The sequence below is a fragment of the Rhinoderma darwinii genome, chromosome 2, assembly GCF_050947455.1.
Source record: "Rhinoderma darwinii isolate aRhiDar2 chromosome 2, aRhiDar2.hap1, whole genome shotgun sequence".
Lineage (NCBI taxonomy): Eukaryota > Metazoa > Chordata > Amphibia > Anura > Rhinodermatidae > Rhinoderma > Rhinoderma darwinii.
Window position 1 is genome coordinate 242,386,512 of NC_134688.1, and position 24,487 is coordinate 242,410,998.

Below are 24,487 nucleotides of genomic sequence, written 5' to 3' on the forward strand. Positions count from 1 at the left end.
CATTATGGCCTGTCAGTAGAACACTGAAAGGCAAACTATTAGGATATTCGTTGAAACAGATAAAAGACTGGAGCCACCCTCTGGAATTAAGTCATTGTCTCATTTTATTGATGTATGGGGTATGAGGTATGCACCTTGAAACGCATTACAAATAAAGCATTTGACATTTTACCACTTCGATTACTGACATCATTCCAAAGGGTAGCACCAGTCCTTCATCTTTTTGAACGAATATCCTATAGTAAAGGGACGGATTTAGTCGCAGAACAACACCGGTGTTCTAACCGTGCAAATTGAAGCCTTTTTTTCCAATGCACCTTTGTTAGCATAGGGGCAGTGACTATCTATCTGCTTCGAGGCACCTTATGCAGTAGGGTTTGCTGAACTGTTGATTTAGACACACGTCTGGTAGCCCCCTGGTTGATTTTCACGGTGAGCTGCTCCCCTGTAAAATGTCGTTCGACCCTCGCACACATTCGTAGTCAACGTTCACCTCTGACATGGCACGTGGTGCTCCGCGTTTTCCACTTCGGTTATTCCCGATGGTGCCATTTGTCCACTCACCATACACTTTCACCACAGCAGCACGCGAACAGTTCACAAGCTGCGCTGCTAGAGAAATAATGCCACCCTTGGCCCGAAACCAATATTCCTCCCTTTTTGAAACTCTGATAAATCTCCCCTTTTACCCATGGCAACAACGAGTGATATGTGTTCAGACAGCCTATCACACACCTTATATACCCACCAAGCCAGCCCACGACACATCCCTTCCTTCTTTGGCTATGCGCTGCCAATGTCGAAAGTAGGTGGTGGTTACAATAATGTGACTCGACTGTGTATAATGAGTGTGGGTAGGTAGGTATGTACAGTTAGGTCCAGAATTATTTGGACAGTGACACAATCTTCATGAATGGGCTCTGCATGCCACCACATTGGATTTAAAATGAAACAACTGAGATGCAATTGAAGTGTAGACTTTTAGGTTTAATCCAAGGGGACGTACAAAAATATCCTGTGAAACGTTTAGGAATTGCAACCATTTTTCTACACAGCCTTCTCATGTCAGGGGCTCAAAAGTAATTGGACAAATTAACATTACTATAAATTAAAAACAATTTTTTTTTAATACATTGCAGGGAATCCCTTGCAGGCAATGATTGCCTGAAGTCTGGAACCCATGGACATCACCAAACGCTGGGTTTCCTCCTTTGTGATGCTTTGCCATGCCTTTACTGCAGCGGTCTTCAGTTGTTGCTTGTTTGTGGATCTTTCTGCCTTAAGTTTCGTCTTAAGCAAGTGAAATGCATGCTCGATAGGGATGAGATCTGGTGATTGACTTGGCAATTGCAGAATATTCCACTTCTTTGCCTTAAAAACCTCCTGGGTTGCTTTCGCAGTATGTTTTGGGTCATTGTCCATCTGTACTGTGAAGCGATGTCCAATCAACCTTGCTGCATTTGGTTGACTCTGAGCAGAAAGTATATCCCTGAACACCTCAGAATTAATCCGGCTGCTTCTGTCTTCAGTCTCATCATCAATAAACACTAGTGACCTAGTGCCTTTGGCAACCATGCATGCCTATGCCATCACACTGCCCACACCATGTTTTACAGAGGATGTGGTGGGCTTTGGATCATGAGCCGTTCCAAGCCGTTCCATACTTTCTTCCTCCAATCATTCTAATACAGGTTGATCTTAGTTTCATCTGTCCAAAGAATGCTGTTCCAGAACTGGGCTGGCTTCTTTAGTTGTTGTTTGGTAAAGTCTAATCTGGCCTTTCTATTTTTGAGGCTGATTAATGGTTTGCACCTTCTGGTAAACCCTCTGTATTTGCTCTCATGAAGTCTTCTCTTTATGGTAGACTTAGATACTGATACACCTACTTCCAGGAGAGTGTACTTCACAGGGTAGATGTTGTGGAGGGTTTTTTTTTCACCATAGAAAGGATTCTGCGATCATCTCCCACGGTTGTCTTCCAGGCCTTTTGGAGTTCACAAGATCTTTTTTTTTCAAATGTACCAAACTGTTGATTTGGCCACTCCTAACATTTGTGCTCTCTCTCTGATGGATTTCTTCATTTTTTTTTCAGCCTAATGATGGTCTGTTTCACTTTCATTGAGAGCTCCTTTGACCTCATGTTGTAGTTTCACAGCAACAGCTTCTAAATACAAATGCCACACCTGGAGTCACCTCCAGAACTTTTACCTGCTTAATTGATGATGGATTAACGAGGGAATTGCACACACAGTCCATTAAATAGCTTCTTAGATAACTGCCCAATTACCTTTGGTCCCTTGAAAAAGAGGCAGCTACATATTAACCCCTTCGCGCTCAGCGACGTACTATTCCGTCACGCTAACCAATACGTTCGCGCTTAGCGACGGAATAGTACGTCGCGGGAGTAACGGCCATTTCGTCCGTCCTCCCGACACATACAGGAGCTGTGACAGTTGCTGTCTCGTACAGCAGCTGCCGAAGCTCCTACAGCGTGGACCATTCGCTGTGTCCCCGCTGATTAACCCCTGAAAAGCCATGTTCAATAGCGATCACGGCTTTTTAGGGGTTAAGCTACAATCGCCAGCCTGCTATACGGTAGCGGCTGGCGATGGTGACTATGGCAACCGGACACCAAACAATGGCGTCCCAGGACCCACTATGCTTGCTGTCAGTGAGTAGCTGACAGTTCTAATACACTGCACTACGCATGTAGTTCAGTGTATTAGATTAGCGATCAGGGCCTCCTGCCCTCAAGTCGCCTAGTGGGACAAAGTAAAAAAAGTTAAAAAAAAAAAGTTAAAAAAACGTGTGTAAAAATAAGAAAATAAAAGATTTAAAAGTAATAAAAGTAAAAATCCCCCCTTTTCCCTTATCAGTCCTTTATTATTAATAAAAATATATAAACAAACAAACAAATAAATTAAACATAATTGGTATCGCCGCGTCCGTAACGGGCTGAACTACAAAATTATTTCGTTATTTATCCCGCGCGGTGAACGCCGTAAAAGAATAAGGTAACACAAAAAGTAAATGATTTTTTACAAAACGTATTTTATTGTGCAAACTCCATAAGACATAAAAAAACTATAAACATCTGGTATCGCTGTAATCGTATCGCCCCGCAGAATAAAGTGAATATGTCATTTATAGCGGTGAACGCTGTAAAAAAATTGAATAAAAAAACAATAGTAGAATTGCTGTTTTTTAGTCACCGCGCCACTTAAAAATAGAATAAAAACTGATCAAAAAGTCGCATGCACCCCATGAAAACTACAATGAATTCCTCAAGGTGTCTAGTTTCCAAAATGGGGTCACTTTTGGGGGGTTTCCACTGTTTTGGCACCACAAGACCTCTTCAAACCGGACATGGTGCCTAATAAAAACGAGGGCTCAAAATCCACTAGGTGCTCCTTTGCTTCGGAGGCCGATGCTTCGGTCCATTACCGCACTAGGGCCACATGTGGGATATTTCTCAAAACTGCAGAATCTGGGCAATAAATATTAAGTTGCGTTTTTCTGGTAAAACCTTTTGTATTATAAAAAAAAAAATGGTATAAAAAGGATTTTCTGACAAAAAAAAAAATGTAAATTTCACCTCTACTTTGCTCTAAATTCCTGTGAAACACCTAAAGGGTTCATAAACTTTTTAAATGCTGTTGTAAATACTTTGAGGGGTCTAGTTTCTAAAATGGGGTGTTTCATAGGGGTTTCTAATATATGGGCCCCTCAAAGCAACTCCGGAACTGAACTGGAACCTAAAAAAATAAATAAATTAGGCAATACTTCGCTTCTTACATTATACTGATAGTGAGCCGTGCCCACCCCGGGATGACCCCAGTTTTGACCGTTTGTATAAATGGAGACCCCTATTAGATCGTTTCAGTGCCGGTTTTCCCAAGCATACACCCCCGAGAAGTGTTTTTCTATTGATGAGTCCATAGTAGATTTTAAAGGGAGGGTTCAATTCCACCAGTACCTGCCGGGTAAGAGGGCAAGGTATGGCGTAAAGATGTATAAGCTGTGCGACAGTGCATCAGGCTATACCTACAAATTTAGGATATATGAAGGGAAGGACACCAGTATTCAGCCCCCAGAATTCCCCCCCCCCCCTTACTGGCGTTAATGCAAAAATTGTGTGGGATTTGGTGCACCCAGTGCTGGACCAGGGTTACCACCTCTACCTGGATAATTTTTATACCAGCGTCCCACTCTTCAACTGCCTCGCTTCCAGAAGTCCTGCGAAATGCGGCACTGCTAGAAGAAATCTGAGAGGCCTCCCTAAGACTCTGCTGGGGCAAACACTCAGAAGGGGTGAGAGCAGGGCACAATCTAGCAGCAACATATTGTGTGTCACGTACAAGGACAAGAGAGATGCCACACCAGTACCCATGTACCAGTACGAGGTACCAGTACAAAAGACGCCCAAACCAGACTGCATCCTGGACTACAATAGGTACATGGGAGGGGTGGACTTGTCAGATCAAGTCCTGAAGCCCTACAGCGCCATGTGGTGTGGTATAAGAAGCTGGCCGGGCACATCATACAGATGGCATTGTACAACGCGTACGTGCTACATCGATGTACAGGCCAGACTGGAACTTTCCTGGAATTTCAAGAGGTGGTTATCAAGAAACTAATTTTTAGGGACCAAGAAGGGCTTCTGGAAGCGAGGCCACACGCATCGTACCAGGGCAACACTTTCCAGGAGAAGTTCCCCAAACTGGCAAGAAAGGAAAAAGTCAAAAGAGGTACAAAGTCTGCTATAAGAGGGGGATAAGGAAGGACACAATATATCAATGTGACACGTGTCCCGAAAAACTAAGGCTCCGTATGAAAGAGTGCTTCAAAATGTATCATACATCCCTTGATTTTTAATCTACCCCAGTTTTACTTACCCTGATGCACTCCGCACAGCTTATCCCCCCTCGTCTTTCCCCTCTGAGCCCTGCTGCGTGCCTAGGCAGCTGATAACAGCCACATGTAGGGTATTGACATACCCATAAGAACCCACATTACAGTTTATGGGGTGTATGTCTCCAGTCAAAATGCTCACTACACCTCTAGATGAATGCCTCAAGGGTGTAATTTTTAAAATGGGGTCACTTCTTGGGGGTTTCAACTGTACTGGTACCTCAGGGGCTTCTGCATACATGACATCGCACCCAAAAATCCCCAGTAGGCCAAATGGTGGTCCTTTCCTTCTGAGCCCTCCCATGGACCCAAACAGCAGTTTATCACCACAAATGGGGTACTGCCGCACTCAGGACAAATTGGGCAACAAAATGGGGTATTTTATATATTGTGAAAATAAGAAATTTTCAGCCAAAACTACATATTATTGGAAAAAAAAAATTTGTTTTAATTCTCAGCCCAATTCAAATAAGTACTGTGAAAAAACTCTGGGGTCAAAATGGTCACAACACCCATAAATGAATTCCTTGAGGGGTGTAGTTTCCAAAATGGGGTCACTTCTGGTGGGTTTCCATTGCTTTCATACCTCTGGGGCTCTGCAAATGCGCCATGGCACCCAAAAACCAATCCAGCAAAATCTGGACTCCAACAAACACATAGTGCTCCTTTCCTTCTGAGCCCTCCCATGGGCCCAAACGGCAGTTTATCACCACAAATGGGGTATTGCCGCACTAAGGACAAATTGGGCAACAAAATGGGGTATTTTGTTCCCCGTGAAAATAGGAAATTTTTATCACAAATTACATCTTATTGGAAAAAATGTCATTTTTTTAATTTCACCGACCAATTCAAATAGATGCTGTGAAAAAACTGTGTGGTGAAAATGATAACAACAACCATAAATGAATTCCTTGAGGGGTGCAGTTTCCAAAATGGGGTCACTATTGGGGGATTCCTACTGTTTTGGCACCTCAACAACTCTTCAAACCTGGCATGCTGCCTAAAATATATTCTAATAAAAAAAGAGGCCTCAAAGAGCAGTAGGTGCTTCTTTGCTTCTGGGGCTTGTGTTTTAGTCCACGATCGCACTAGAGCCATATGTGGGACAATACATATTTAGTAGTGTTTCTCTGGTAAAACCTTCAGTGTTACACAAAAAAAAGAATAATGAAATGTACAAATTTCACCTCCACTTTGCTTTAATTCCTGTGAAATGCCTGAAGGGTTAAAAAAAACTTTCTAAATGCTGTTTTGAATACTTTGAGGGGTCTAGTTTTTAAAATGTGGTGTTTTATCAGGGTTTCTAATACATAGGCCCCTCAAAGCCACTTCAGAATTGAAGAAGTACCTTAAAAAAAAGGCTTTTGAAATTTTCTTAAAAAAAAGAGAAATTGCTGTTTATGTTCTAAGCCTCAGAGTGCTGGTGACACCCGGATCGCACTGTTGACACCTGCCCCTGGTCCTAGAGACATGAACAGGACCTGATGGTTCAGGTCCCGATCATGTGATGGTCATGGTAACCAATCATGGCCATCGTAGGGAAAGTTTGTTGTAGCCCCAAACTTCCCTGGGGATCGAAGGCGCGTGTTGCCGATGGTTGTCATGGCAACCGGAGGCCATACAATGGCCTTCGGGTCCGCCATGCACAGAAGTCTATGAGGACCAGCCTGAGTTACTCTGACAGTTATAATAGATTACACTACCTAGGTAGTATAATGTATTATAGCAGCGATCAGTGCTGCAGGTCTTCAAGTCCCGTAGTGGGACAAAAAAAAAAGTTTATAAAAATGTTTTATAAAAGTGTAAAAATAAAACTTATTAGTTAAAAAAACAAAAACTGGCAATAACGAAAACTATAAAACGATAATGTTATTTTTCCCACAAGATGAACACTGCAAAAAAATAAATAAAAAACAACCTCCCAAAATATGGAATAAAAAGTGATCAAAAAGTCACATTTCCCCCCGAAATAGTACCAATAAAAACTAAAACTCGTCCCACAAAAAAGAAGCCCTTACAGAGCTTTTTTGACAATATAGTGACACAAAAAAATTTATAATTTTATAAAAAAGTGATTCCATTGTGCAAACGCTGCAGTACATAAAAAGTATATACATATGGTATCGCCATAATTGTATCAGCCCACAGAATAAAGTAAAATTGTCATTTATAGCGCATGGTGAATGCCATAAAAAAATAAAGCATTTAAAACGCCAAAATCGTTTTTTGGTCACTTTAACCCTAAAAAAAAATTTAATAAAAGTGATCAAATGTACCAAAAATTGGTACCAATATAAAATACAGCTTGTCCCGCCAAAAATAAGCCCTCACACTCCCCAAAAAATAACAAAGTTATGGCCCCCAGAATGTGGTGAAACAAAACTATTTTTTCTTTTAACAAATTAGTGCCATAATTGGAAGAAATTGCTTTAAAATGTTGAGGTGCTTTTTCTCCTTTATCCCTTGTGAAATTGAAAATGTCAACATTAGTGGAAAAAAGTTGATACAAATTTTTACGGCCTAATTCCACGAAATTCTGCAAAAAAACTGTGAGGTCAAAATGCTCACTATGCCCCTAGAAAAAAATCCTTGAGGGGTGTAGTTTCCAAAGTGAGGTCACTTTTGGGGGGTTTCCACTGTTTTGGTACCACAAGATCTTTTCATACCTGACATGGTGCCTAAATTATATTCTAAAATAAAGGAGGCCTGAAAATCCTCTAGGTGCTCTTTTGCTTCGGAGGCCTGTGTTTCAGTCCATAAGCACACTATGGTCACATGTGGGATATTTCGAAAAACTGCAGAATCTGTGCAATAAATATTGAGTTGCATTTCTCTGGTAAAACGTTTTGTGTTACACAAAAAAATTGTATTACAAATGAATTTCGGCAAAAATAAAGTTAAATCTGAGATCTTGGACCAACAGCACAAAGCAACACACAATCTCAGCATGGAGGAAAAGAACGCAACAAAATCACTAAAAGCCAACAAAGACATCATCATAAAACCAGCTGATAAAGGAGGGGCTGTAGTAATTCTGAATACATCTGATTACATCCAGGAGGCACACAGACAACTCTCAGAAAAAAATACTACACCCTGCTTAATGAAGACCCCAACAAACAATACACAGTAGGACTTGTCCATATCATCAATCGTTTCAACGCTGTATCAGACAGTTTAATGGACCTTATACTGGACAATCCAAGAATGGGTACATTCTACATGTTACCTAAAATACATAAAGAAGGCAATCCAGGGAGACCAATAATTTCAGGTGTTGTGACTTTAGCTGAGAATATTTCTGGCTGGGTGGAAAATCTTCTAAAGCCCTTGGTGAGGTGCACACCCAGTTATGTCCAGGACACCACAGACGTCCTCTGCAAACTCTCAGCCCTAGGTCCACTACCAGAGGGAACAACTATGGATGTGGAGTCTCTGTATTCTAACATCCCCCATGAGGATGGCATAACCGCGTGCCAACACTTTCCTCAAAAGAAAAATCTAGCGACAGAGCCAGCCCTACAACTCATCAGGTTCGTAATCCATCACAATTATTTTTTATTTGACAAAGACATATCTACAATGTATGGGAAGTGCTATGGGTAGGAAAATGTCACCACAATATGCTAACCATGAACAGCATGGTCAAACTAGAGGAGGAGTTTTTATCAACCTGCGTAACTAAACCTCTAGCATATTTCCGGTACATTGATGACCTGTTGATAATCTGGACAGGCTCTGAACATGAACTGATTTCTTTCCATAAAAACTTCAACAAGTTCCATCCTATCATCAAACTCACTCTCAACTACTCAAAATCTCAAATACATTTCCTCGACATGAGAGACAGCACCATACAAGCCACAATCTACCATAAACCTACAGGCCGTCCAGCATATTTCAGATGGAACAGCTTTCATCCGAGACACATAAAGAAATCCCTTATCTACAGCCAGGCTCTGCGCTACATACGGATCTGTTCAGACAGTGAAGACCGAGAACACCACCTGCTATCACTGAGGAATACATTCTTACAACAGGGATACCATCCACGTATTATAGATGATCAGATCTACAGAGCAACAAGAATTCCAAGGAGCAATCTTCTGGAGTACAAAAAGAAGGAAGACAACAGCAGCGTGCTCCTAGTGGTCATATACAACCCACAAATGAACATCTTGAAGAAAATTGCTGCTGATCGCCAACCTATATTTAACAAAGACAATAAACTGAAGGAAATATTCCCGTATTTACCATTCCTTGCATACAAACAACCACCAAACCTAAGGAATCTCCTGGTCAGATTTGCCCTCTCATCACCATCAGAGACTGGCAACTTTCCTTGCAACAATAGAAAATGCAAGACCTGTACCAACATCTTGTCATCAAACACCATCCACATACCAAACACGCAGCAGGACTATAAAATCACTGGCACGTTCTCCTGTACATCCTCCAATGTAGTGTACATGATCCTGTGTACAAGGTGCATCAATAAAGGAATCTACATTGGAGAAACAATACAAAAACTACAAACCAGGATGAATCTTCACAGACATACAATAAAACAGGAGGTGGATACACCCGTGGGAAAACATTTCTCTGGACCTGATCACAGTTTGGCAGATTTAAAGGTCCTAATACTGAAGGGTCATTTTAAAAACAACAGAGAAAGAAAAATTTGGGAATTCAAGATGATGATAAAATTCCAGTCATTGACACAAGGCCTCAATCTAACACCTGGATTTATGAGCCACTACATGGACACACGTCACGTCCCCCATAAGACTGACTCCAGATGCCTTAACTCCTAAGTCATCACCCCTATAACCTCAGTTTTATTGCCCCAACTTATCTTAATGATGTATCACCTCATGTACTAATTGTCTTTGTGTAACATCTTAAAGAGGCTCTGCCACCAGATTATAAGTGCCCTATCTCCTACATAATATGATCGGCGCTGTAATGTGGATAACAGCAGTGGTTTTTATTTTGAAAAACGATCATTTTTGACCAAGTTATGTACAATTTTAGATTTATGCTAATTAGTTTCTTAATGAACAACTGGGCGTGTTTTTACTTTTTACCAACTGGGCGTTGTACAGAGAAGTGTATGACGCTGACCAATCAGTGACCAATCAGCATCATACACTTCTCATTGTTCCAGCCCATCGTTACAGCGTGATTGTGCAGTGAAAGAAGCTGGGCTGGAATAATGAGAAGTGTATGACGCTGATTGGTCAGTGTCATACACTCCACTGTACAACGCCCAGTTGGTAAAAAGTAAAAACACGCCCAGTTGTCTATTAACCCCTTCGCGCTCAGGTCAGTACTATTACGTCGCACTAAGTACATCGTTCGCGCTCAGGTCAGTAATAGTACTGACCTGAGTAAACACGGCGCCATTTAATCCCGGCGCGTGCTTGAGCTGTGATAACTGCTGTTTCTGACAGCACGCTATCACAGCTTAGTGTGCAGGGACCGATCGCGGTGGTCCCTGCCGATTAACCCCTTAGAAGCCGCGTTCAATAGCGATCGCGGCTTCTTAGGGGTTAAGCTGCCATCGCCGGCCTGCTACACGATAGCGGGCCGCGATGGCTACTATGGCAACCAGAATCCTAACAATGGACTCTGGCTACGCCATCGACGGAAGCCTAGTGGGTCCCGACAAAATCAGGACCCACTATGCTTGCTGTCAGCGAACAGCTGACAGCTCTAATACACTGCACTACGCATGTAGTGCAGTGTATTAGAATAGCGATCAGGGCCTCCTGCCCTCATGTCCCCTAGTGGGACAAAGTAAAAAAAGTGTGAAAAAGTAAAAAAAAGTTGTGTAAAAATAAGAAAATAAAAGATTTAAAAGTAATAAAAGTAAAAGTCCCCCATTTTCCCTTATCAGTCCTTTATTATTAATAAAAATATATAAATAAACAAATAAACTATACATAATTGGTATCGCCGCGTCCGTAACGGCCTGAACTACAACACGCATGTAGTGCAGTGTATTAGAATAGCGATCAGGGCCTCCTGCCCTCATGTCCCCTAGTGGGACAAAGTAAAAAAAGTGTGAAAAAGTAAAAAAAAGTTGTGTAAAAATAAGAAAATAAAAGATTTAAAAGTAATAAAAGTAAAAGTCCCCCATTTTCCCTTATCAGTCCTTTATTATTAATAAAAATATATAAATAAACAAATAAACTATACATAATTGGTATCGCCGCGTCCGTAACGGCCTGAACTACAAAACGATGTCGTTATTTATCCCGCGCGGTGAACGCCGTAAGAGAAAATAATAATAAACCGTACCACAATCACAATTGTTTGGTCACTTCACCTCCCAAAAAATGGAATAAAAAGAGATCAAAAAGTCGCATGTACCTAAAAATAGTTCTGATCGAAACTACAGTTCGTTACGCAAAAAATAAGTCCTCGCACGACTTTCCTGATGGAAAAATAAAACGTTATGGCTCTTAGAATAAGGTAACACAAAAAGCAAATTATTTTTTACAAAATGTATTTTATTGTGCAAACGCCATAAGACATAAAATAAAACTATAAACATCTGGTATCGCCGTAATCGTATCACCCCGCAGAATAAAGTGAATGTGTCATTTATAGCGCACATTGAACGCTGTAAAAAAAATTGAATAAAAAACAATAGTAAAATTGCTGTTTTTTTAGTCACCACGCCACCTAAAATTAGAATAAAAACTGATCAAAAAGCCGCATGCACCCCAAGAAAACTACAATGGATTCCTCAAGGTCTCTAGTTTCCAAAAAGGGGTCACTTTTGGGGGGTTTCCACTTTTTTAGCACCACAAGACCTCTTCAAACCGGACATGGTGCCTAATAAATTAAATTAAATTAATTAAATGTCACCTCTACTTTGCTCTAAATTCCTGTGAAACACCTAAAGGGTTAATAAACTTTTTAAATGCTGTTGTGAATACTTTGAGGGGTCTAGTTTCTGAAATGGGGTGTTTGATAAGGGTGTCTAATATATGGGCCACTCAATTCAACTTCAGAACTGAGCTGGAAATTAAAAAATAAAATATAAATGAGGCAATACTTCGCTTCTTACATTATACTCATAATGAGCCGTGCCCACCCCGAGATGACCCCAATTTTGACCGTTTGTATAAACTGAGACCCCTATTAGACCGTTCCAGTGCCCGGTTTTCCCAAGCATACACCCCAGAGAATTGTATTTCTATAGATGAATCCCTGGTACATTTGAAAGGGAGGCTTCAATTCCGCGAGTACCTGCCGGGTAAGAGGGCAAGGTATGGCGTGAAGATGTATAAGCTGTGCGAGAGTGCATCAGGGTATACCTACAGATTTAGGATATATAAAGGGAAGGACACCAGTACTCAGCCCCCAGAATGCCCCCCCTTACTGGGATTTAATACAAAAATTGTGTGGAATTTGGTGCACCCACTGCTGGACCAGGGTCACCACCTCTACCTGGATAATTTTTATACCAGCGTCCCACTCTTCAACTGCCTCGCTTCCAGAAGTCCTGCGGCATGCGGCGCTGCTAGAAGAAATCTGAGAGGCCTCCCTAAGACTCTGCAGGGCAAAGCTCAGAAGGAGTGAGAGCAGGGCACATTCTAGCAGCAACATATTGTGTGTCAAGTACAAGACAAGAGAGATGCCACACCAGTACCCATGTACCTGTACAAGGTACCAGTACAGAGACCCCCAAACCAGACTGCATCCTGGACTACAATAGGCACATGGGACGGGTGGACTTGTCAGATCAAGTCCTGAAGCCCTACAGTACTTCTGGAAGCGGGGCCACAGGCATCGTACCAGGGCAACACTTTTTAGGAGAAGTTTCCCAAACTGGCAAGAAGGGAAAAAGTCAAAAGAGGTGCAGAGTCTGCTATAAGAGGGGGATAAGGAAGGACACAATATATCAATGTGATGCGTGTCCCGAATAACCAGAGCTCTGTATGAAAGAGTGTTTTAAAATTTATCATCCATCCCTTTATTTTTAATTTACCCCAGTTTTACTCGCTCTGATCCACTTCGCACAGCTTACCCCTCCTCATCTTTCCCCTCTGAGCCCTGCTGTGTGCCCAGGCAGCTGATAACAGCCACATGTAGGGTATTGCCGTACCCGGGAGAGCCAACATTACAGTTTATGAGGTGTATATCTCCGGTGGCGCATGCTGGGCACAATATATCGGACACTGAATTGGCATATATGTATAGAAAATTGCAAATTTCACTCTGCACCAACTGCTGCACATTATCTTTTACACAATACCTGTGGGGTCAAAATGCTCACTACACCTCTAGATGAATGCCTTAAGGGGTGTAGATTTTAAAACAGGGTCACTTCTTGGGGGTTTCAACTGTACTGGTACCTTAGGGGCTTCTGCGTACAAGACTTAGCACCAGAAAAGCTCCAGTAGGCCAAATGGTGGTCCTTTCCTTCTGAGCCCTGCCGTGTGCCCAGGCAGCTAACAACAGCCACATGTAGGGTATTGCCGTACCCGGGAGAGCCCACATTACAGTTTATGGGGTGTATGTCTCCAGTGGCACATGCTGGGCACAATATATCGGACACGGACATGGCATATATATAGAAAATTGCAAATCTCACTCTGCACCATCTGCTGCGCATTATCTTTTACACAATACCTGTGGGGTCAAAATGCTCACTACACCTCTAGATGAATTCCTTAAGGGGTGTCGTTTTTAAAACGGGGTCACTTCTCGGGGGTTTCAACTGTACTGATACCTCAGGGGCTTCTGCACACACGACTTAGCACCAGAAAATTCCCAGTAGGCCACATGGTGGTCCTTTCCTTCTGAGCCCTCCCATGGGCCCAAACGGCAGTTTATCACCACAAATAGGGTATTGCCACACTCAGGACAAATTGGGCAACAAAATGCGGTATTTTATTCCTTGTGAAAATATGAAATTTTGAGCCAAAACTACCTGGAAAAAATATTTTTTGTTTTAATTCACAGCCCAATTCAAATAAATTCTGTGAAAAAACTGTGGAGTCTAAATTGTCACAACACCCATAAATGAATTCCTTGAGGGGTTTTGTTTCCAAAATGGGGTCACTTCTGGTGGGTTTCCATTGCTTTGATACCTCTGGGGCTCTGCAAATGCGACATGGCACCCGAAAACCAATCCAGCAAAATTTGGGCTCCAAAGAACACATTCTAATACCTCCCATGGGCCCAAACGGCAGTTTATTACCACAAATGGGGTATTGCCGCACTCAGGACAAATTGGGCAACAAAATGGGGCATTTTGTTCCCTGTGAAAATAAGAAATTCTGATCAAAAATGACATCTTATTGGAAAAATTGTCATTCTTTTAATTTGACAGCCCAATTCAAATACGCGCTGTGAAAAAACTACGGGGTCAAAATGGTAACAATAACCATAAATTAATTCCTTGAGGGGTGCAGTTTCCAAAATGGGGTCAGTTTTGGGGGATTCCTACTGTTTTGGCACCTCAATACCTCTCCAAACCTGGCATGCTGCCTAAAATATATGCTAATAAAAAAGAAGCACCAAAATGCAGTAGGTGCTTCTTTGCTTCTGGGGCTTGTGTTTTAGTCCACGAGCGCAGTAGGGCCACATGTGGGACATTTCTAAAAACTGCAGAATCTGGACAATACATATTTAGTTGTGTTTCTCTGGTAAAACCTTCTTTGTTACAGAAAAAAAATAGAATAAAATTGAAATTCAGAAAGAAAAATGAAATTTGCAAATTTCACCTCCACTTTGCTTTAATTCCTGTGAAATGCCTGAAGGGTTAAAAAACTTTCTAAATGCTGTTTGGAATACTTTGAGGGGTCTAGTTTTTAAAATGGGGTGTTTTATCAGGGTTTCTAATACATAGGCCCCTCAAAGCCTCTTCAGAACTGAACAGGTACCTTAAAAAAAAGGCTTTTGAAATTTTCTTAAAAATATGAGAAATTGCTGTTTATGTTCTAAGCCTTGTAACGTCCAAGAAAAATAAAAGAATGTTCAAAAAACGATGCCAATCTAAAGTAGACATATGGGAAATGTGAACTAGTGACTATTGTGGGTGGTATAACCGTCTGTTTTACAAGCAGATGCATTTAAATTCTGAAAAATGCTATTTTTTCAAAATTTTCTCTAAATTTTGCACATTTTCTCAAATAAAGACTGAATATATCGACCAAATTTTACCACGATCATGAAGCCCAAAGTGTCACGAGAAAACAATCTCGGAATCGCTTGGATAGGTTTAAGCATTCCGACGTTATTACCACATAAAGTGAAATATGTCAGATTTGAAAAATGGGCTCTGAGCCTTAAGGCCCAAACTAGGCTGCGTCCTTAAGGTGTTAAGAAACTAATTAGCATAAATCTATTTTTTTTTTATAACTTGGTCAAAAATGATCGTTTTCTTCAAAATAAAAACCACTGTTGTTATCTACATTACAGCGCCGATCAGATTATGTAGGAAATAGAGCACTTATAATCTGGTGACAGAGCCTCTTTAAATGTTGTGTTTTTTTTCTCAGTCATTCATTTGTAAATTGCCTGATGAAAGGGCCTGTGTGTTCTGAAAGCTTGCATATAGAACTTTTATGGTTAGCCAATAAAGGTATCATACCTACTATACAGTTGTCTTTTTTTACACAAAAGTATTTGTACATTTCACCTCTACTTTGCTTTAATTCTTGTGAAACGCCTTAAGGGTATGTTCACATGACAGCGTCCGTAACGGCTGAAATTACGGGGTTGTTTTCAGGAAAAAACATCCCCGTAATTTCAGCCGTAACGGCATGTGCAGGCGCTTGAACGCCACGTCCATTACGGACGTAATTGGCGCTGCTTTTCATTGGAGTCAATGAATAACGGCTCCAATTACGCCCCAAGAAGTGACAGGTCACTTCTTTGACGCGGGCGTCTATTTACGCGCCGTCATTTGACAGCGGCGCGTAAATATACACCTCTTGTGAACAGACAAACGTCAGCCCATTGCTTTCAATGGGCAGATGTTTGTCAACGCTATCGAGGCGCATTTTTCTGACGTAATTCGGGGCAAAAACGCCCGAATTACGTCCGTAATTAGTGTGTGTGAACATACCCTAAGGGTTAAGAAACTTTCTGAATGCTGTTTTGAAAATGTTCAGGAGTGCAGTTTTTAAAATGGGGTGAGTTATGGGTGTTTCTAATATATAAGCCCGTCAAATCCACTTCAGAACTGAACTGGTCCCTGAAAAAATAGCCTTTTGAAATTTTGTTGAAAATTCGAGAAATTGCTGCTAAAGTTCTAAACCTTGTAACATCCTAGAAAAATAAAAGGATGCCAACATAAATTAGACATATGGGAAATGTTAACTAGTAACTATTTTGTGTGTTATTACTATCTGTTTTATAAACAGATACATTTAAATTTAGAAAAATGCTAATTTTTGCAAATTATCTCAATGTGTCACAAGGAAACACTCAGAATTTCTTGGATTGGTAAAAGCATCCCCAAGTTATTACCACATAAAGTAACGTAACAAGTAATAAGTAACACGTCAGATTTGAAAAAATGAGAGGTACACTTTAATCCTGCCCCTACCAATTGGCTTTTGACATTTCTATAGCATAACATTTTGTATCTGCAGGATTTTTTTAAACTGTGTTTTTCCATAATAAACAGGTACATTGTGGTCCATTTTCCCTTTTGTAATTTTATTACAATGTTTTGCCATACAGGGCAGTTTTTACACATTTATGGGCCCAGTGCAAGCATTTCATGAGTAGGCCCCCTTCCTGATCATTTTCATACCCGCCAAAATTTTAAAATGAGTATGGCACAACACATACCCCCACCTCTTTCCCTGCAAGTCACAAATACACTTACACATTATATATACACACACACCACATTTACATGCAGCACACACACATACTATTTATAAATGCCACATACGCACGCACCCTATATATACATAGATACTGTACATACTGTAACAGGTTGAGGGGGTTAATCTGCCAAGGGAGATATATCCCTAGACGCCTATTAAGGGGTTAACATAGGGTCTTCCCCCCCACATGGGTGGAGGATAATTAACTCAGAGAAAAGCACTGCTGGAAGTGTGTGCCAGAGAGAGAGGGGAAGCAGAGAAGGTGAAGACTGGTTTGCTACTAAACAGAGCTTACATTTACAGAGGGGTGAGAGCTAACCCCTGCAAAGGGCTGGACTGTGTGAGTTATACCTGGACTTTTGTTACGTGAAACGTTTCTTGCTACCATAACCTTTGTGTATGCTGACGAGACAAGCTACCGTTGTGTTTATTGGATTTCCCTGATTGAAAGAGAAATAAAGTTTCACAAGTCCTGTTTAAACAACAATACTGTGCGGAGTGTCTGCCTATCTATATTCCCCAAACTGCTACAATACACTACATGTATATGTGCACCACAGATATAGAGATAAACATACACCACATATAAACATCCGCAGTTCCGCACACACACCACATAAATACATATATATATTGTGAGGGTTTAGCATCAGGAGAAGTTGGTACAGCGGTTTCTTAGTAGCCAGAGACAGGGACACCGTGCATTAAAGTTCATAACAGGGCGTTGCCTGTGTTTTATTCTTGTCAAAGAAACAGCCTCTTGTACAACAAGGCAAAATACAAAATAAATCCTGCTCGGCTGAGCACTAACTAAACAAGATATTATCTAACTATACCAAGTGCCTTCCTACCAGGCACTGGACACAAAGTAACACAGGTCTTTACTCACATAGCATACAGGCTACTCCAGACTTAGTAGTCTCCGGTCTGAGTCAGGGCTGAGACTGACACACACTGTGTCTGCACCTTTTTATACACAGGCTGCAGGTGCAGCTAATTGAGCAGCAGCCTTCTCCTACAAACAGAGATGGACTAGGGTTTGGGGAACCCGCCCTGCTCTTCCCCAATCCAACTCCAGGCCCTTTGTCCGGCTTTTCCTTAAGCCGAGATTGGAAAGCTAGAGCTTTCTATTGCAAAAAATACTCATTCCCTGGAGCCTAGGATACATATGACAGGATTCTAGGGGAAATGTACCTTCCCTCAATGACTTTACCTGTCAGGGTATGTTCACACGCACTAATTACGGACGTAATTCGGGCGTTTTTGCCCCGAATTACGTCAGAAAATAGCGCCTCAATAGCTTTGACAAACATTTGCCCATTGAAAGCAATGGGCAGACGTTTGTCTGTTCACACGAGGTGTATATTTACGCGCCGCTGTCAAATGACGGCGCGTAAATAGACGCCCGCGTCAAAGAAGTGACCTGTCACTTCTTTGGCCGTAATTTGAGCCGTTATTCATTGACTCCAATGAATAGCAGCGCCAATTACGTCCGTAATGGACGCGGCGTTCAAGCGCCTGCACATGCCGTTACGGCTGAAATTACGGGGATGTTTTCAGGCGGAAACATCCCCGTAATTTCAGCCATTACGGACGCTGTCGTGTGAACATACCCTCACTGTCTCACAATATATAGTGCAGTTACATAAAAAATCTAGTTGCATAAATTAATTCCATTCATCTGAATGGGGTTGTTTCTGCAGCAGGTGCATGGATTTCTGCAAGTCTCATTAAAATGAATGTAATTGATTTTCAGACTGTGTAAAAAAAAGTCCAAGGACAATAAGGCTGGGTTCACACGACCTATTTTTAAGCGTAAACGAGGCGTTTTACACCTCGAATTACGCCTGAAAACACGGCTCAAATACGTCGGCAAACATCTGCCCATTCATTTCAATGGGTTTGCCGACGTACTGTGCCGACGACCTGTAAAATAACAGCGTCGTCAAAGAAGTGCAGGACACTTCTTGGGACGTAATTTGAGCCGTTTTTCATTGACTTCAATGAAGAACAGCTCCAAATTACGGCCGTAATTGACGCCTCGCAAAACGCGAGTACGAGCAATTACGTCTGAAATGCAGGAGCTGTTTTCTCCTGAAAACAGCTCCGTAATTTCAGCCGTAATTGTCGTTATTGTGTGCACATACCCTAAGGGCTTGTTTACACGAGCGTGTTATTCGTCCGTACGACGCGCGTGATTTTCACGCGTGTCGTACGGACCTATAATAGTCTATGGGGCCATGCAGACAGTCCGTGAATTTTGTGCAACTTGAGTCCGTTGCAAAAAACTCACGACCTGTTCTATATTTGTGCGCTGTTCGCGCATCACGCACCCATTGAAGTCAATGGGTGCGTGAAAACCACGCATGTCACACGGAAGCACTTCCGTGCGAACAGCGTGATTTGCGCAACAGCAGTGCAAAGGATGAATGAAAATAGAAAAGCACCACGTGCTTTTCTGTTTACAAACATCCAAACGGAGTGTCATAATGATGGCGGCTGCGCGAAAAGCACGCAGCCACGCATCATATGGTGATGACACACGGAGCTGTTAAGTGCCTTTTGCACACGCAAAATGCAGCGTTTTTTGCGTGCGCAAAACGCACACGCTCGTGTGAACGAGGCCTAACACTTAGAAAACTACATGGACCAGCATAGTCATTGTTTTGAAGCGTCTCCACATAAACAAAGTAAAAAAAACATGTAGAAAATGTTTTTATATGTTACTGACCACATATGTCATTTGACCAATCAGTCTAAAAAACCTTTCACAATGTAACAAATAAAACTCTGCAGTTTTTTCTACAGGTTCCCAATCACTGAGTACTCATTAATGCTTTATTTAAATATATTAAAGTTCCAATTTTTATCCATGTACTTTGGATTCAATATCTCCAAACGCTGGATCCAAAAGACCTCCCTCTGCAAGAAATGCCTATAACCCTTTCATTCCCTAAGTCGGATTTACGTATTCTAGGACTTGCCAACGTAAATCACTTGTATTATGAAAGAAGTGAAATGCTACAGTTGTCTCACCAAACTTCTTATAAATAATTTTTCTAAAGTCCATAAGGTATTTATCTTTATATGACCTAATCGTAGACCTATATTCATCTTACCGAGCCTTTCCAGGTCGTGCTGTTTGTCCCACATAGGAAATTCCAAATTAACATTTCATGTAGTAAATTACTGATCATGTGTGACATGTAAAGAGTCCATGTCCATTTACTGGTATATATTTTTTGCTATGTGGATGATGTAAGCCGTCCCCTTTTATAATTGAATTGCAGTTCTGACAGTTCAGACGTGCATATGTAGACCTTTTGGGGTTTTCAATTTTGTTTGCCTAGAATTATATTCCCTCTGTTTAACTTCCATTTTAGTTAAAAGATAATAATTTATCAATATTCCTTTTTGGAACACAAACTGCATCCCATCTTTGAATATAGTTCTGTACTTTGGGTCGTGTTTCAATGCTTCCCAATATTTCTTTATTATCGTTTATTTTCATAGTGTGTTTATCAAATGTTCATATCTTTCATATGTATTTATTCTTTTTGTTTATTTGCATCCCCCTATCTTTAGTTATTTCTAATGTGATTTGTTCCCCTATGGATTCTACCATTTTTTAGGGTAACCCCTTTTAACAAATTTATCACAGATGTTTTTTTAATTTGTTTTCATAAATTCAGCAGTACTAGCTATCCTTCTAGCCCTTGCAAATTGACTTTAAGGGGGGATTCACACGAACGTGTATTGGGTCCGTGCGGGGCGCGTGGTTTTCACGCGCCACGCACAGACCAATACAAGTCTATTGGGCAGTACAGACAGTCCGTGCTTTTTGCGACATGCTCAATATCTCCGCGTATTTCGCGCATCACGCACCCATTGAACTCAATGGGTGCGTGAAAACCACGCAGGTCGCACGGAAGCACTTCCGTGAGAACCGACTGTTTCGCGCACCAGCTGTCAAAAGGATGAATGTAAACAGAAAAGCACCACGTGCTTTTCTGTTTCCAAACATCCAAACGGAGTGTCTTTGAGATGAGCGAACCCGGACAACCGAACCGAACTTCACCGGGTGCGGCCGAACTCTGCAAAAAAAATTCCTGTACGCGACGTCAGGAGATAGTCACTGTCCAGGGTGCTGAAAGAGTTAAACTGTTTCAGCACCCTGGACAGTGACTTCCGATCCCAATATACATGAACGTGTAAAAAAAAAAAGAAGTTCTGACTTACCGATAACTCCCGGCTTCTTCCTCCAGTCTGACCTCCCGGGATGACAATTCAGTCCAAGTGACAGCTCCAGCCAATCACAGGCCAAGCACATGCTGCAGCGGTCACATGGACTGCCGCATCATCCATGGAGGTGGGGCCCGATGTCAAGAGAGGCGCGTCACCAAGGACGCGTCACCAAGGACGCGTCACCAAGGCAACGGCCGGGAGGGAAGTTCTCGGTAAGTACGAACTTTTTCTTTTTTTTTAACCGGTTTTTCGATATTGTGATCGGCATTCACTGTCGAGGGTGCTGAAAGAGTTACTGCCGATCAGTTAACTCTTTCAGCACCCTGGATGGTGACTGACGTCGACTAGACTCATCTCTATGATGGCGGCTGCACGGATGACACACGCAGCTGTCAAGTGGTTTTGCGCGCGCAAAACGCCACGTTTTTTGCGCGCGCAAAAACGCAACGTTCGTCTGAATCAGCCCTAAGGCTGGGTTCCCATAGCTTGGATACTCTTCATAAAAGCATACAGCGCATCCAACCTAGAACCTGCAGGTAATTCTGCTCGAAATAATGCAAAAAATTGTCGTACAGTTTTTTGGGCGGAATCTCTGCTGCGGAAACTAGTGCCTGAAAAAATATATACTTATCCCCGGCCATTGTCATGTCGTTGTTATAGCGATTCCGCCGCAAAAATTGCAAAACTTGCTATTTGTTGCGGGTTTTAAAGGTATGTGGAACATGACAGCTTTTGTAATGTAAAAGATTATTTTGATAATAAGGTTGTCTCAAATTTATCATTGTTCCTTATCAATTTAACAACCAAGAAATTAATATTATTTTCGTCATATTCAGGGGGGAATTTTATATATTTATGCCATTCGTTCTAGTTCCATTCCATGCCACAAATATATCATCCACAAACCTAAGCTAGGTTTGCACTTTCTCCATATGCTTTGAAGTGAATACATACTGTATGTTGTTTCAATCATATTCATAAATATGTTAGCAAAACATGGAGCTGCAGAGGACCCCATTTAAGTGCCCTGCAGCTGCATGTAGTTCTCCTCATCAAATCTGAAATAATTTTTTAAAGTACAAATTCCTATAGGGATATCAAGAAGAAAATCATATAATTTCCCAAGGTGTTGTCTTTGCACAACTTTTCTCTACATTAAAGGGGGTGCCTTTTATGTAGTTAAAATACTTTTTTTTTAAAAAGGCTCCCTTATCATAAGACAGCATTTGAACTCACAAATTATTATTTTAGGGTTACTCACCGAACCCTGATATGGCTGCAGACATTGTCTTCTCCTTCCTCTTAGGAGGCAAGACTTGAACCTTCTCCTGCCGCCATCCACCGCTTTACTCTCTGCACAGGATCCCCCCCCCCACAGGGGCGTAGCTAAAGTCTCATGGACCCTGGTGCAAGAATTCAGCTTGGGCCCTCTACCCCTCCCAAATACCACAAGACCCCTGCCCGGGCCTGTGCCCAGCTGCCTTGCCCAACAGCCCCCATGGATGCCCACATAGTATAATGCCATGCATAGCCGCCCCCATACAGTATAATGTCCCCCATAGATGCCCCCATACAGTATAATGCTCCTCATAGCTGCCCCCATACAGAATAATGCTCACATAGCTGACCTCATATAGTATAATGCCTCCATAGCTGCCCCCCACACAGTACAATTCGCCCCGCAGCTGCCCCATACAGTATAATGCCCCATAGCTGCCCTCCACACAGTATAATGCCCCCATAGCTGCCCCCATACAGGATAATAACCCCCCATAGTGCCCCACACCATATAATGCCCCCATAGCAGACTCCATGCAGTATAATGCACTTCATAGCTGCCCCACACAGTATAATACCCCCATAAATGCCCACATACATTATAATGCCCCCATAGCAGCACCCATACGGTATAATGCCCCTCATAGCTGCCCCATACAGTATAATGCCCCCTTAGCTGCCCACATAGTATAATGCCCCCCTTAGATACCCCTACACAGTATAATGCCCCCATAGCTGCCACCATATAAGCCCCCTGTAAAGGATCTGCCAGGCACAGCTTCTGTGTCAACGCCCATAGGTAATCAGTCTGCACCTGCTTCTATGTCTGTGAGACTGACTCCATCTTCCACCACTCAGGATGGCAGGCTTAGGAGTGGGAAAGCCTATCACAGCCTGGCCAGATGGAGCTAGCTCCCGCCCTCTGTCTATTTATACCTGCCTTTCCTGTTCCTCCTTGCTTGTGATTCTTCTCGTTTGGTTTCCTGGCCCTGCTGCAGCTTCTTGAACTATTTGACCCTGCTTCATATTGACCCTGGCTTACTGACTACTCTCCTGCTCTGCGTTTGGTACCTCGTACACTCCTGGTTTGACTCGGCTTGTTCACTACTCTCCTGCTCTGCGTTTGGTACCTCGTACACTCCTGGTTTGACTTGGCTCGTTCACCACTCTTGTTGCTCACGGTGTTGACGTGGGCAACTGCCCCATTTCCCTTAGCTTCTGTGTACCCTTGTCTGTTTGTCTGTCGTGCACTTATTGAGCGTAGGGACCGTCGCCCAGTTGTACCCCGTCACCTAGGGCGGGTCGTTGCAAGTAGGCAGGGACTGAGTGGCGGGTAGATTAGGGCTCACTTGTCTGTTTCCCTACCTCCATCATTACATAATCACAAGCCCATATACCTAGTCTACCCTGGTCCCTCACACTACTATGGACCCCCTTGAGACCCTGGCTCAGCAAATGCAGGGTCTCTCCCTACAGGTCCAGGCCCTGGCTCAGAGGGTCAACCAGCCTGATGCTACCATAGTAGTGCCCCTCACCTCACCTCTTGAACCCCACCTCAAGTTGCCTGACCGGTTCTCAGGGGACCGGAAGACTTTTCTCTCCTTTCGGGAGAGTTGTAGGCTCTATTTTCGCTTAAAGCCCCACTCCTCAGGTTCTGAGAGCCAGCGGGTGGGTATAATTATGTCCCGGCTCCAGGAAGGGCCCAAAGAATGGGCCTTCTATTTGGCTCCTAACGCCCCTGAACTTTCCTCCGTTGATCTTTTCTTTTCTGCTCTCGGACTCATTTATGACGAGACTGACAGGACTGCCTTTGCCGAGAGTCAGCTGGTGACCTTACATCAGGGTAAGAGACCTGTTGAGGAGTATTGTTTTGACTTTAGGAAGTGGTGCGTAGCTTCTCGGTGGAATGATCCTGCCTTAAGGTGCCAGTTTAGGTTGGGTCTGTCGAACGCCCTGAAAGATCTGCTAGTTAGCTATCCCTCTTCTGACTCCCTAGACCAGGTTATGGCTTTAGCGGTACGACTTGACCGACATCTCAGGGAATGACAACTTGAACGTTTTTGTGTTTTCCCCTCTGACTCCCCCATGATGCCTCCCGAGGTTCCGTTGCTTCGTTCTTCCACGGAAGACTCGGAGGTACCTATGCAACTCGGGGCCTCCGTGTCCCCCCGACAACGTAGAGAGTTCCGCAG